At 40.2% G+C, this 16,094-nt stretch overlaps 1 protein-coding gene and 1 long non-coding RNA gene across 6 annotated transcripts in view; both read right to left on the minus strand.

The window, feature by feature from the left end:
- Positions 1–16,094, minus strand: part of LOC123979218 (WD repeat-containing protein 37-like) — a 1,096,407-nt gene that overhangs the window by 255,919 nt on the left and 824,394 nt on the right. The window lies entirely within an intron of this gene.
- Positions 818–11,817, minus strand: LOC123979304. 3 transcript variants are annotated; one of them, XR_006827204.1, is made up of 6 exons: positions 11,655–11,817; positions 10,171–10,239; positions 2,812–2,925; positions 2,687–2,735; positions 2,441–2,609; positions 818–2,002 (listed from the first exon to the last, which is right to left on the minus strand). It is a non-coding gene; the product is annotated as an uncharacterized LOC123979304 (long non-coding RNA). The 3 variants fall into 3 exon arrangements; XR_006827205.1 differs by lacking the exons at positions 10,171–10,239; positions 11,655–11,817 and having other exon boundaries at positions 2,427–2,609; positions 2,812–6,092; XR_006827203.1 differs by lacking the exons at positions 10,171–10,239; positions 11,655–11,817 and having other exon boundaries at positions 2,812–6,079.

A 16,094-nucleotide genomic window follows, 5' to 3' on the forward strand; every position in this document is an offset into this window, starting at 1 on the left:
GAAAATAAACTGGAAGCCTTATCTCGAAGAAAATATGTCATAATTACGACAAAAGACAGCCTTTAACAGTGTAGTTATTGAACATTAAAAATAGGCCTACCTAATATTAGTTATGCAAGTCTTTTTTCCCCTAAACTAAGTGTTGTAGTATAACCAGCAGTATATCATTAATGTGTAAGGTGATTTTGGGGGCACTACATTGTAGAAGTATGAAGTTACTGAATATCTCTGCAGAATGTGTTTTCGGTGTTGCACTTTGTAGACGGTCCCTGCACACTGGTCTTACAGCCGGCTGCACGTACAGACCAATGTTATTTGTGCCGCTCCTAGGAAGACTCATTTATGTGAAAATGTACTTGTAGCTTGTTGTCTAAAAACCTGATAACACCTTGAACACACCTTAAGAGCTACAAAAGAAAACAAAAATAAAAGCATTACTCTCCTTTTATATTCCAATCATAAAATAACACCTTTTTTTAACCTGTTAGCTTAGTGACAACCTCTGATAAGAGTGCTATCAGTAAGCATAATAAATTTAATAATGAAATATTTAATAACAGCATTTTTATGTCTCATATGCAGCTTTAACCTTATTTAACCTAATGTTGCAGTTACTGCAAAACACACATATGCTGCGTTTCTTTACACTGTATACCAAGTAAACTCTACCGGGATAATTGCCCTTTAAGACCTTTAGAATTGCCTTCATTGAGGTAAAAAAGCACACAATAGCATATCTTGCTAGCTTTAACACAATATCATAAAACTCGATGATGAAAAGGCACCACCATGTGATTAAACATTAAACAGCACATAATAACCTCAACACCGTCCTTTCTTTTTAATTTAATGTAACTATCGAGATATACATTAGAGGACAGAGCTGGGACAATTTCAACGAGCATTAGAGGTAGCGTTACATGTATGTTGGAAAATAAATTATTTAAGACCTAGAACACAAACTTCAGCAAATGTAATACTTTTTAAGGCCTTAAATATTGATTTTGAAATTTTTTTAAGACCTCGCGGAAACTCTGCAGGATGTCTACCGTACAGGTGCTATTATCAGAGCAGCTCCTTTAATCTGGAGGTCTCAGAGTGTTTGATTGTCTGAATGACAGAAAGTCACGGTGAATCTCAGAGAAGGAAAATATTCAGGCAGTAAAAGAACAGTGTCATGTGTCAGGTAATAAATGCTTCAGCTTCTCCAGACCAACAAAAGTCTGTTCCCAAACGGCTGGAGAAGTGAAGCAGGTTAACAAACCCCTCCCCTTCAGACTGGAAGTTAAGCAGGAAGCTGAAAGTTGTATTTTATTCCAGCCTACCTGTCCAGCTGAGATAAAATAGGTGTTCAGCTCCGTCCTGAACACAGACTGAACATCCATGGGGTACCATATTTGGGTCACACATAGCAATTTGTCAATCACAAGGTGGCCCCGCCCTAAGGCCTCCCCTGCTTTCAGGTCTATTTTCCTCTAAATGGGACCATAATTTACTAAATGAACATCATGCTGTGTTGAAGAAGACTAGCGACTGAGACCATAAACTCATTAGTTTATGGTTACTGTTCCTGTCAGGGCAGGTTTGAGGTTTCACTTTTCAAACCTGGAGGTTCCTTCTTGGTGAAGACACAAAGCTGCTTCCTGGTTTCACAAATCAGACACATTAAATATCAAATTACACACATTAAACATTCAAAGAACAAGACACAGATTCAGGTTGTCCTTACACAGGAGCAGGTGGAGGTGGGGCTACGTACTGACACACTGCTGGCGGAGCACTCCTCCTCGTTGTTGGGCGGAAGCGAAGCGAGGAGGCCGGAGCCTTTCGGCGGGACTTGGTAGGCTTGATCTGGGAGTCCTTGTACTTGTACTTGTACCTTGTACCTTGTACTCATGTCACCCATCAGTGTGTGTGAGTGCGTGCCTCCCTCATCTTGTGGACCTCGTCACAGATGGCCTGAACGTGCTGCAGAGCCGAAGGATCGGGGTCTGAGTGAAGACTGGCAGAGACAGACACAATCAGCTATCAGTTATCAATCCTCCTGACGCGATCAATAAGCCTTTGTGTACTGACAGCCGTTCTTGGTGTTGCTCAGCCTCAGGTTGTCCATGAGCTCCCGGATCTGTTCCAGGGTGAGCTGAGCCAGTTTACTGCTGGAACAGTGAAGACTGAGTACGCTATTTAACAGGTACCCAGTGACCGTCCTTACCTCTGTCCTATCTGTCCAAACCTCTGTCCTATCTGTCCCAGTCTGTCCTCACCTGTCCGTCTGTTCTGTCCTTAGTCCGTCCTCACCTGTCGGTATTCAGTGTTCTATCCTCATCTGTCTGTCCTCACCTGTCCATCTGTCCTCATATGACTGTCCCCACCTGCCTGCCCGTCCGTCCTTACCTGTCAGTTTGTCTTCACCTGCCTGTCCTCACCTGTCTGTCCTCACCTCTGTTTCTTGCGGGGCTGGTTGTTGTTCTTGACCAGCTGGGCCTTGATGTGTGCGTGTGAGCGTATTGTGGTGATTGGACGCCCAGTGTCTCAGGATGCTGGTAGTGAACTGGTCCTCGGGGTGACAGGGACAACTCAGGACCATCTCCACCATCTCCTCACTGGGCCTGGGACACACAGATAGAGACGTTAACGGGGACCCAAGAGTCTCTCAGATGAGTGTCCAGGTGTGTTCCTGTCATACTTCTCTATGCGGAGCAGCAGCAGCAGACAGGACAGGGCCTCCGGGTGTTCTAGGAACACAAAAACAAAGGAGTCAGAGGACTGATCAGACTGGAGGACAGGGACCCTTTCCTGGACACCACTCACCTTTATATTTAAGGTGCTGCAGGATGGGGATGATGGTCTCCAGGGGGAGGCTGTGAGCCAGGAACAGCTGTCAGGTCCTGTACTGCTCGAAGGTCTCCCAGTCCAGAGACTCAGCTGTGGACACATGAAAAAGAAAACGCGAGGACAGGTGTCCTCTGAGAGTGTCTCACTGAGGATGTTGAGCAAAGAGTCCTTCCTGAACATCACCAGACTCCCCATCATCATGTGACACATCAGCTTCTGCAGCTGCAACACAAAGGGTTTACTGAACACAACCTGGATCAGAACCAGCCGAGGGCGGTCCTGATCAGTGTTGGGCAAGTTACTCAGAAATAACATCAGCATATGATGTGATGACGGCTGTGAAGGAGTAGGAGCGCACACATACCGAATCTCGCTCCCATGACTTTGTAATTGTTCAAACCCCGCTACTACTTTCTAAACGTACTGTGAACTTGGTGTTAACATTTCTTCGAATAATCATGGCAGCAATGTCAACGAGACACGGCAGGAAGGAACAGAATGCTGTGTCTCCCACCTCTGAAGAACTCAACACCGATCTTAACATGGCAACCTTGGCTAGCCTCCTGGAGGATCATCGTAAAGCACTTGCGGCTGATTTTAAAGCCTCCATCTCAACACTGGAAGTAAAGCCGTATCGCATTCAAAGTACAGTGACGGACCACGCTCACAAAATTTCCTCATTAGAGGCCAACGTCAACCTTCAGGATGAGCATGTTTTAGCTCTTGAAGTTTCTTGTGCTTCACTGATGGAATGCAATGCTAAACTTTTAGCTAAGGTGGCGGATCTGGAGTCTCGTAGTCGGCGTAACAACATTAGAATCCTGGGCTTACCGGAATCGATCGAGGGACCTCGTCCAGCTACTTTCTTTGATAAACTGCTTTTGGAAGTTCTCGGTGAGGATGTCCTGAGATCACCACCCGAGTGTGACAGAGCGCACCGGGCACCTTCGGCCAAACCGAGTCCAGGCCAAAGACCGAGACCTGTCATTATCTGTCTTCATAATTCTCAACAGAAGGAGATAATTATTCGTGAAGCCCAGGCCAGGAGAGGCAAGCTTCAACATCAGGGAACCCCTGGTGCTGTCTATGAGGATTACACACCGGCGGTAATGGAGCAGCGCTGCAAATACCAAGAGGTAATGTCAGAACTTTACAAACTTGGCCTCAGGCGTGTGCTGTTGTTTTCTGCCAGGCTCAGTATTACGATGAAGGATGCTAGGAAAAGGTTTTTTTCGGTTGATAAAGCTATCATCCCTGGCCCTGCTTCCAACTAGCAAATGCACACTTCTTTCCGGTGCAATCGTCTTCAATCAACTATATAGCAGTAACTGAACAGAGTTGTTTTTTTGTTGTGTGTTTTTTTTCCCCCCTCCAGTTGACTATCTCTGCCGTGAACGGACACAAGGACCCGTTTTGGCAGTTTTCCCCTGCGAGCCTGTCAGTTTGGTTTGCTGACTGTATGGTTTTCCAGAGTTGATTTTGTTTCAATTGAAATTTGATTGCTGCCAGGTCCTGTTGTTATGCCTGATTAAATGATTTGCATATTCTGTTGAACTGTCTGGTATGTCTTGTTTCCAATATGATGGGTGTCTCTTCCTCACAGGACCTATTAGCACTTATGTTGTGGAAATGTATCTTTTGGGCTGTCCGGTTGGTGTGTTGTGCATTGGTTGGTCATCAGTGATCTTATAACTGGTATGTTGCCTTATATCCACTAAATTTTTGGTATTCTTTTACTGTTGTTATTTTTTGACTAGGTGCACATTAATTCCCATATTTTGTATGTTTGGGGTTATCCATTGTTTATGTATGGAAAGAGATCTCTCAAGCCTGATTTCCTACAGTTTAGCTGTAGAGTTTTGTTTGATATTGCTCAGACATGGACTGCTTGTTTGTTATTTTGGTTTTATTTCATTGTTTATGTTTGTCTTGGTTTATCTGTCTGGTTGCTCTCGCCACCTTTGTCTGGTTACTCTTGCCACTTTTTCCCCTCACCAACTTTGCTTACTGATATATTTCAACCTCTATCATAAATATAATAAACATTAATTTGGCTAAAGGTTTAAAGGTTACTCTTTATAGACCTAGCATTATCACCATTTCTGAAACATGGCTACATAGTAATATTACAGACGAGGAAGTAGAAATCGATAACTATGTTCTGTATAGAGCTGATAGGCCCACTAGAGGAGATGGGATAGCTGAAATAGTACGTGGTTTTAAATTTAGTTTCGGAACGTGTCATACCTAATGTAGAGCCAGTTAATTTTGTGTGTCTTTTTATCAATATTATTTGTCATAAAAATAAACATTTAACTATTGGAAATATTTACAGGCCTCCCTCTGCTCCGACTGATTGTATGAATTGTATTTTGTCAACTGTTAATTCTCTTGAAAGGCAAAATGAAGTGATTATCCTGGGTGATTTTAGTAGCAACTGGCCAGATTGCTCCTCTGCTGAAAAAACTTATTAGGCAGTGTAAATCTCACTCAATTAATTAAGGAGCCAACTAGAGTTGATTGTCGGTCCTCATCCCTGCTGGACTGGATACTTGTCACTAATCCTGATAGGATAATTACTTCAGGTGTTATGTCAGACTGTTTTAGACACCCAAGATGGATGAGCTTCGTACTAACCAAAGGAGCTGTTTCGAGTATCGGGAATCTAACCTTATGGTGTTCACTGAGACGTGGCTTCACCAAGGAGTCCCGGACTATCTGCTCAACTTGGGTGGCTACTCGCTGGTGCGAGCCGGGAAAAGGAACGGATTAGGAATCTGCATGTACGTGAGTGACAAATGGTGTAAACAATACACAGTGAGAGAGACTATATGCAGCCCTGATGTCGAACTGCTTTGCATATCTATGAGACATCACTACTTGCCAAGGGAGTTTGGCAATATTATTATAGCCGCTATTTATGTTCCACCCAGCGCCAACACAGGCTGAACCGCCGAGCTCATAGCAGAGTGCGCACATGAACAGTTGCAGCGCACACCTGGGGAGGCTATTTTTTTTTTTTGGGTGATTATAATCACTGCAAACTGGAGAGCGTGCTGCCAGGTTTTCAACAATATGTAAAATGTGACACGAGAAATAACAGGATCTTAGATAAATGTTATGGAAATATAAAGGGGGCATATTCAGTCAAGCCAAACCCCCCCCCCCTCTCCAACTCAGACCATAATACATTACATTTAATACCGTACCTTACAAATCTGTATTCAAGTCAAGTAAACCTGAACATAAAAATGTGTGGAGAGATGATGCAATTGAAACACTAAAGGGGTGCTTCATGTGTACAGATTGGTCGATTTTCCATTCATTAGAGCTTGATGAGGCTACATCAGATTTTTTGTTGACAGTGTGGTGGCCAAGAAGGACATTGCAGTCTACCCCAACAACAAATCCTATATTACAAAAGAAATCAAAGACTGTATAAATAGGAAAAAGCAAGCCTTTCGAAGCAAAGACAGAGCTGGATTGTCAGTGGTCCAAAAAGAACTTAAACTACTCCTTACTAATGCGAGGGAAAAACACAGGCAAATGATGGAACAAAACTTCCAAACATCAAATACCAAAAAACTTTGGGACACAAGGAAATCAGTAACTAATATGAACCCTGCAAAACAACAAATTATCACACTGAATGACCAACAAAAAGCAAATGAACTGAATGACGTTTACCTGCGATTCGATTCCCAAAATTTCCCTCAGGAATGTGACAGTGTTCTGCAGACCCTGCCAGCCACTGACACTACCTGTTATCTGGAAGTGGACCCATTTAGCATCCAGCGACTCTACAGCAAAGTGTGAATAGGCAAGGTCATAGACCCCGATGGCCTCCCAGCCTTTCTGCTCAAAAGCTGTGCAGAAGAACTAACAACGGCATGGTGCCCTATTTTCCAACAGTCGTTGAATACTCACACTGTCCCAGCTCTGTGGAAGAAATCAATTATAACTCCAATGCCTAAAAAACCAGGAGCCTCAAAGAATAATGACTTTCGTCCCATAGCTCTAACATCGATTGTAATGAAATGTTTTGAAAAATGTGTTGCGTCTATACTTATAAAGGATGTTGACTCAAAGTTAGATGTGTACCAGTTCGCCTATAAGCAAGAACACAGCACTGATGACACAATCCTTTGCATCTCGCTCTTTATTTCTAAGCACCTCGAAAACATAGAAGCTTATGCTAGAATCTTGTTTGCCGATTTTAGCTCAGCTTTTAATACAGTGCAAACTCACTTGCTTTTAGAGAAGCTTAAAAACATGAATGTTAATACTATCTTGATTAAATGGTTTTATTCTTTTTTTTACTGACAGGGCACAGCAAGTAAAGGTCAATGGGAAGCTATCCGAGATCAAATACTGTAACACAGGGGTTCCACGGGATTGTGTTGTATCACCAATACTCTTCACATTGTACACCAATGACTGTAGGAATGTACATTCAAACAACTACATAATGAAATTTGCTGATGATACCACAATCCTAAGCCTCTTGCACAAAGATGCAGACTCCTCTGTGTACCAAGATGAAATAGACACATTTGTTAAATGGTGTGACACCAACTATCTAATTTTAAACATCCAAAAAACACAGGAGATGGTCTTTAACCCGAGGCAAGTTGAGCCAGTGGTCATTAAAAAACAGGAAGTAACTCAGGTGTCATCATACAAATATTTAGGTGTCCACATTGACAGTCTCCTTTGCTGGAACACACATGTTGACAACCTGTGTAACAAATTGCAGCAGAGGCTTTATTTTTTAAGGCGTTTAAGGTTGTATGGTGTGAGCAGTCAGATCATGATGATTTTCTACCATGCAATCTTAGAGAGTGTCATCAGTTATGGAATTACTGCATGGTTCGGCAACTTGACAGTTAAGTTGAAAAACAAGCTTGCTAACATGCACAAAACAGCCATGAAAATTATAGGAAGGAGGGACTATGAGCCTGTACAGAGCCTGTATGACCAAGCAATTATGAAACAGGCTAAGAAAATTAAATTGGACCCTCAACATCCTCTCTTCCCTGAATACGAAACCCTGCCATCATTACCAAAAAGCAAATCCAATCGCCTAAAATTATCATTTGTGCCAGCCTCCATTAAGCTGCTGAACAATGTAAAATAGTGTAAAAATTAATAAATATGTGAGCACTTTGCTTGCAACCTTGGTGCAATAAATATACTAGTACCTTAGTATATGCACTTTACAAAAACTTCAGTTCAATGGAGCAATGTGCAACAACCACACTAGCACTTCAGCACTTACACTTTAATCCATGGAACTATGTTGTCAACAATGTCCTTTTTCTTCTGTTTATATTTTCCTCTTGTGAAGTACAACATGTCGATGCTTCTCAGGTTCTTGTTGATGTGTTTTGTGATGTATGATGTCTTTTGTGAATGTTTCTATATTTATTTTTTTATGAAGCAACTCTGCACTGTGCCCAAGCAGAAATAAAGTTAACCTAACCTAACCATCATATTTTGTGTCTGGAAAATTAAAATCCCTAAATCTCCTCCCAAGTATATTAAATTAAGACAATGTAAAAATATTAATGTTAATCATTTTACACACGACATAATTGGGATAGGTTTCAGCTAATTCCATATGTTGAAGATGCATGGAATTTTTTCCTATTCTGAGGTCACTAAAGTAATTGACAAACAGGCTCCCTTTTGAACGATAAGAGTCAAAGGTAGACATTTGCCATGGATCAGCTCACATCTGATTAGTCTTTTTAAACAAAGGGATAAAGCCTGGGCTAAATATTGCTCTTCTTCAAATGCCACAGATTGGCAAGCTTATCGATATCTCAGGAACTTATGTAAGACCAAGATAAGGAATGCAAAATCTACTTATTATAGAGATAGCTTTTCACAGGATTTTCAAAATCCCAGAAAATTCAGGAATCATTTGAAGCATGTACTCAATAAATATAACAAAAACTGACAATGCCATTATTCCGGATCCTTTACTTATTGCTAGTGCTTTCAATCAGCATTTTTCTTCAATTAGTAGTTCTAAAATTGTAAATTTAAATTGTAATGATATAGCTAGTCCTTCCAGCATGATCTGCTCTACTGGTGCATTCGGTTTCAGATCAATCATGCCTGTTGATGTTTTTCATGTCATTTGTGAGTTAAAAGAAAGTAGCAGTGCGGGTCCTGATGGCCTCGAAGCAAGATTTATTAAGCTTGCTGCTCATGTGCTAATGTGCCCACTTGCCGATTTATTCAACTTGTCCATTTCTACTTGTATTGTTCCCTCAACTTGGAAATGTGCAAGAGTTACTCCTCTGCTTAAAGGTGGAGACCCATCTGATGTGAACAACTACCGTCCTATTTGTATTACCTGTTCTATTGCCAAAATGTTTGAGAAATTAATTTTCAATCAATTATCACAATATCTTAATCAGTACAATATCTTATCCCCTAATCACTGATTTTTCAACCACCACAGCTCTTTAAAAGTTCACTAAAGATGTGTTCTCAGCATTTGACAAAGGCCAACATAGTGGTGGTATCTTTATGGACCTTTCCAAGGCCTTCGATATGGTTGATCACTACCTGCTGCTTGATAAGCTTTATTCCATTGGTTTGCATCAAAATGTTCTACTCTGGTTTAATGCTTATTAACTTTGAGGATGGGTCTCTCATGGATGAAGTGGATTCTTTTAAATATCTTGGCTTTTGGCTAGACCCTGAACTCAATTTCAAATTGCATATAGACTTCACTTTATAAAAAAAATCTATGGCTGTTTAACGCCAGGCTGAAATAATAAAAATAAAGCAAGTAAATCCCGACGTATCCAATTTATAAGAGCAGTTTTCAGTAGTTACAAAACACTATCAGTGGCAGCAGCTTCCAGGAGTTTCTTTCTGTAAGTTTCACGTCGCTGTGCTGCTTCAGCAGATGCTTCAATAAATCAGATGTAGAATTGTTCACGGTTGAAAGCTTTTTGCTGGTCGCACAGAGTTTACAATAGACGACAATGTTCTTTGCATCTTAGACTGTGACACAATAATGGCAGTAGCTACTTACAGCTGTGGAAAGAACGCCTCTCTCCCTCGTTCTCCATTCTTCCTTTAGTTTTGGCTATCAGCGGACATGAACAACAAAGTCCGGTCCCGCTGAACTGTTGCACAGTCGTGGATTTATTTCAAGGATGGTGCGTTCAGTAACGAGTAACACACGGTTACTTGCCTTAATAACTAGTAATAATATTACTGTTTTAGAAAAGTAATTAGTTACACTACTTAGTTACTGGGAAAAGGAATATTATTACCAACACTGGCCCAACACTGGTCCTGATCAGCTGTTACCTGTGTGGAGTTGATGACAGCTACGATCATGTTGAGCAGCTAAACACCCCGCAGCGTCTCATCTGGGAACTGAACAGAAATAGAAACATTCAGATCTGGATCTGTGTGTCGGTGTAGATGGAGGGGGTGAGGTAGCAGAGCAGCCAGACGTTGTCCTCCTGACACATCTTCATGCTTTTACCCCAGCGAACCTGATGGAGGTGAGCTCTGACTGGACGGACATTCGGAGAGTCCAACATGGTGGAAGTTATCATAGCTTATTGGTCGTCAGCATGCAGACCTGGTTTACACACACTTAGCACTAGGGATGGGGATCGTTAATTTTTATTGATACCCGTATTGAGACTGCTTAATAATCCGATTCTTTAACAATATCACCATCGATACTTTATTATTTGGTGACGGTTATTTGGTAAGACCAGACCCAATGGGCATGAGGAAGGCCTGCACTGTATGAGGAAAATATTAAATGTGCGATAACATTGTTATATTTTGAGATGACATATGACTTGCAATAAATAAACATATATTGAAGTGTGCATATTAACTGCCTGGTTGTTTTAAAATTATTTATGATTAGAATTTAATATTTTAAATACAGCTAAATGCTGTTTCTAGAGCAGCAACATTAATGTTTACATCATAAAACTGAGTGACGTTTAGAAGAATAAAAACTCAGTCTGTCTCATTCCTCCTCTTCCTCCTCCCCTCTGTTGTTATTCATATCTTTCTTATCCATCACGTCTCAAGATAAATCAGATTAGACGCTCGAGTCATAACGTTACATAATAGGACACACTAGTCTCGATAGCAGTATTGATAAGCTCGGACCTTGCTGATTTTCGGGGTTTGAGAAATAGCACTAGCCAAACTGGTTAGCACGTTAGCCGTTAGTTAGCGCGCCAGTTAAAGTTCACCAACTAGCCCTGAATCGTCAGTGAGATTCTGGTCAGGCCTTTAAACTAATGCATTTACTGTTTGTACAAACTATTTAATTTAGAGAACACAGTCACACTCTGGCATTGGACAGTGTCAAAAATGAATCACTGGGAGGGACGACGACATTGATAGGCTACGTAATTAACAAGCTGGCATGCGGTGCACCTGCTGCCGTGAAAAAGGATCACGGGTGGAAATATGCAGAAAAATTATGAGTCTTTTCTGAAACCAGAGGTAAAGGTGTGTGTGTGTGAGTGAGTGCAGGGAGAAATCGAGGCAGGTGCAAAGCAGGTCCATTTAGAAATAGTAAAAATAATGTCCGTGGGGATTAAAACATGCTTTCGCAGGGTGTAAAATGTAATAATTTTCCAATAAAGAAATATTCAATTCCACATAATTTTGGAACACTGTTATTACCACATCTGTGAATAACAAGTACAGTAAGATTTTGAATAAACTACACCCAAAAGCTAAATAACTCTACATACAGTAATGAGCATACTTATTGGTTGTGGAGTAGACTACTTCTGTTTTGTATATACTACCTTCAGCAGTCATCTTGGCGGACACGTTCCACACATGCGCAGTAGATCGGCTGTTGCCCTGGCAGCGCAAGTGGCCGCGCGGACCCTCGCGTTCTCGCGGACAGCATTATTGAGGCTTTATTCATTCATATTCATTATTCATTCAGGACATTTGCGACGTCGATGCTCGTTTTACTTTCACAAAGCGCGTGTTGCCGCTTATATATAAACACCGGTATATATGACACTCCAGGTGACCGATGACGTTCGAGCTTCGTACGTCACGAAATTTTGGCGCCAAATATGAATTTGGCGTCGCGTTAGTGAGGGCGGAACTGGAGGAACTTGACGTCACAACTGGAGCAAGGCTGAATTCAGCGGAGAAAACGTAGAAAAGCATATTTTTAAACTGAAACGGTGGTGCCTTGAACACACAGTTGTGTATGCAAGCATGCTGATTTTTAATGTAAACAATGTTTACATGTTACAAATGTTGAAAAACTGTTAATTAATTAATAACTAATTTACAAAGGTTCTAGAAAAGCCAGCTTTCTTCGCAGAGCTGTGAAAGTGTTTTTTGTGACTTTATTTTATGACTTTATTTTATAACCGTACACTGGGATGACCGGAGGCAGTAACGTTAGGCTATGTGGAGTCAGTTTGCCGCGTTCTGGTTATGCTAACATAAGCTAACTTTACGTATCACCAGTGACTGTAACCTTTCCAGACAGTCGTAAACACTTTTACACTTTCTTACATGCTTTGGTCTGGTAAGTGAAAAAGTTCTTAATCCATCCACGATCGGTCGCCATACGGTCAAGCTGCAGGTACACAAACAGAGAGAGATGTATTATATGCATAGGCATAGGAGCCATTATAACGTTACATGGAGGGGACATGTCCCCCACATATTTCAAAATCTATGTGTCTTCCCCCTCACTTTCACAGCGGACACTTTTTCCCCCGCATCGCCTGCCTACCTTTGGCCATTTTGGAGTTGGCGCATAGCTGATGTGGTTTACTATGGGTGACTTGTTAATCAATCACTCACTTCACATCAAACATAAGGGCCTAATTATTTAGTGATGCACTCTAAAATTCTCAAGAATGCAGGAATAAAGCTCTCTAAAGATCCAGAAGCCCCAACAAATGCTTTGTCTGGAGATCGGGGACAAACTCCTGGGTCACTTTTTTGCCTCTGTATGAGAACATTCTTGACCTTAAAAACTTGTGCCCGAGTGAGACACAAGGAATATCACCGACAGCTCACAGACAGCTCAAAAGTGTAACGTTAGGATAACTAAATACATTTTTACTGTGGCTAGCTACATTAACTAGCAGCTGTTCCATGGTTTTTATGGTATATAGTTGGTTTTGTTGTAGTTATTTACATTTGACATTTACATTAATTCACATATAAACAATAAAAAATATATAATTAATTAATAATGTGATAATTAAGTTACTTTATACAAACAACAATGGTTCTCCGTTTGTTGCATGAGGAAATACATATAGCTGCAATGATATGGCAGTAAGTAAGAGAGTTTATGTGTGTCTGATTTAGCTCACACACACTGTTTGGAGCAGGGTTTTAGTTAGTTCAATATAAACTAGGCCTATATTGTGAGTGTGTGTGTATATATACATATATACATATATAGGATAGCAGACCCCTTTACTCTATATACTACATAGGACAGGCCGATACTGAAAGCTGGTATGTATGTGAGCTATAAAACCTTTTCCTAAATGGATTATGTTAATAAAATAGTCTCAAAAAGTAAACATGTAAACAATTGCACATCATTAAATATTTGTTGCTGGATTGTGAATTTTTTTCAGCCATCTGTAAACAGAGAAAGTGAGAGAACAAGCATGTGTATTTCACTTTACACATAATCTGCCATAATTCCAATGTAGCATATTCACGTCTAGTCCATCCCTTTACCAGCACTGTTTAATTCTAGCCAAAGCTCCGAGAAACCATTTCTCATCATCTGTCTAAATCACGCTGTTTATGATACAGTGAGCTGCTGTTGAATGCATCTAATACATGACTGTCTACAACGAGGACTTGCAATTTTGAGATTTCATTTTAACTAACGTTATAACTACAACCAGAGCCGTTACGGCTGGACTAGAGCATTTCACATCTACAACGTCACAAAAAGAAGAGCTACAGGAAGCCGTGTTATTTTCTTGTTCAGCTCAAGTTTATTTACATGTCCGCTCTTGTTTAATCATTTCAGACACGCAGACTATAACTGTAGACAGGCGGCTCGCAGATAGATTTAGTATATGCCAGAAACTATAGTTTAACGGCTCATTACCGTTAGCGCTCCTCCACTGATAAACACGGCATTAGCTTTGTGGCTAATTTAGCAACGTGAGCTGCTGTAACGTTACGTGATTTTAGAGAATATTTAGAAGTGATGAACTAGAGATAAATGTGGACCGTTCACTGGAACAGCCACACTGTTTCAGAATAAATCTACAGTTACGCCTGTCAGCAGCTTTCAACACCGTTACATTAACCTGCTGTGAGCTGCTAGGAAGCCGGGGGAGTGCAGTGAAAAACGGGAGGGTTAGCAAGTCCTGAATGTTTTCAGGAGAGGAGAAGTGATAGGTAGCGATGGCAGTGCGACACTGAAGCTTCGATACACGCTTCAAACCCCTGGACTACAATCCTATTGAACCACTGCTTCAAAGCTTGCTTTCGTGTGAAAAAAATCATGTGACATGTGACGTCCGAAGCAGCAACTTCTTCACTTACTGAATGAATCACCGACTGGTTCGCGGTCCAGTCACGTGATTCACTGGCACTGCCTCGATGGTCTGAGTGTTGTGCACCCCATCTAACACATTCACCCCCTGTCATAGTTACACAAGCACATCCAACCTGTGCCATATTTCCCAGCACTCTCTCCTCAATAACAAAATACATGCATTCATCAATCTTTGTTTAAACATGATGTTCAGTCTTAATGTGTGTGCATCAAAGAATTTTCAAAGTAAATATACTTTAAAACCAAGGGTGATTAAAGCAAAGATTCTTTATAACTAATGGTCTTTTCTACAAAAGTAAAGTAGTTTCTCCAGCACTGCTCATCGAGGGTCGTGCGAGTATGTAATTAAAAACCTCCTGTCCACCAGCTAGCCTGTCTAATTTGCCTGCAGCCTTGAACTTCGCCAGAAGAGGTCACTGTAACTGAAGCTTCGAGTAATTAACCCATTTTTGAAACAATTAGCTCAGGTGGTTCAGTGCTTCACAAAAGCTTCATTTGCCCATCACTAGTGATTGGGTCTGTTTTTATTATAATTAATTATGTCATGTAATTAACGTGACAAAAGACTGACTCACCGCTAACAGCCCTCTTGGGGTGTATTTTATTCCAAATCTGCTCTATATTTTCCTACTTACTCACAGATGTGGTTATAACAATGTTCCAAAATTATGTGGAATTGCATATTTCTTTATTGGAAAACATAATTCTCTTGGGGGAGGACCCCCAATCCCCCACACAAAAATACCAACTTAATTTTTTTCATTATAACGCCCTGTGAAAGGACATTATTTCTATTATTATTTGTAAATGTACCTGCTTTTTTAAGTCGTGATTTAGGTCTTAAATTTCATTCATAATGGTCTTAAAAAATCTTAAATTTGACTAGGTGAAACCTGCAGAAACCTTGATATTGTTCCATTACCTCATCTACCTGACTTAAAAATTTGCATAGTATGGAACTTCTTATTTTAAACAATCTTTATTAGCTATCTTTATTTGTTTATGATTCCACAAAACTCCACATTTAAAGCTCCCTTTTATATTATTTAAGTAAAAGTGCTGCTGATGGAATAAAATAATGCTTAGACACTTTTTCCACAAAACACAGTAAAGTAGTAAAAGGAAATTTTATTTAGCTCAAGATTCAAGTTATTATCACTTAACACCAAAAAAATCTCATTAAGAATCTGGAAATATAGAATGTTCAATATTATTGCAAAAAAGAATGAAAACAAATTGATGATCAAAATTGTTGCTGGTTAATTATCTGATCAACCAGTAAATTACTTAGTCTATTCAGCTTTATGCAAGATGTGCCTTATTTTGTTTCTCTCAAATGCAGAAATGATGGAAGATGTTGTGAGAAGATGATAGTAATAAAGAGAACTTAAATTGTAATAATGGAGTTGTATTTGTATTTTTCAGGACTACTATCTGAAAATGGGCATTTTGTCAATTTTAAGTTTACTAGTAGTAATTTTGTTGAGTGAGTTTTCATTAGTATTTGAGTCTAGCACAATTACATGTTCGAGCTAAACTTGAAATAGATTTCCGTCAGAGTATAAGTTGTGCACAATTTACATTTATTGAGTAAAGAATTAGTGGAATTTAATTTTAATAAGCATCAGTGAATCAATGTATTTTAGTATGCATAAATTAAATGTTTTTTAAA

Source organism: Micropterus dolomieu, linkage group LG01 (genome assembly GCF_021292245.1).
Source record: "Micropterus dolomieu isolate WLL.071019.BEF.003 ecotype Adirondacks linkage group LG01, ASM2129224v1, whole genome shotgun sequence".
Classification (NCBI taxonomy): Eukaryota; Metazoa; Chordata; class Actinopteri; order Centrarchiformes; family Centrarchidae; genus Micropterus; species Micropterus dolomieu.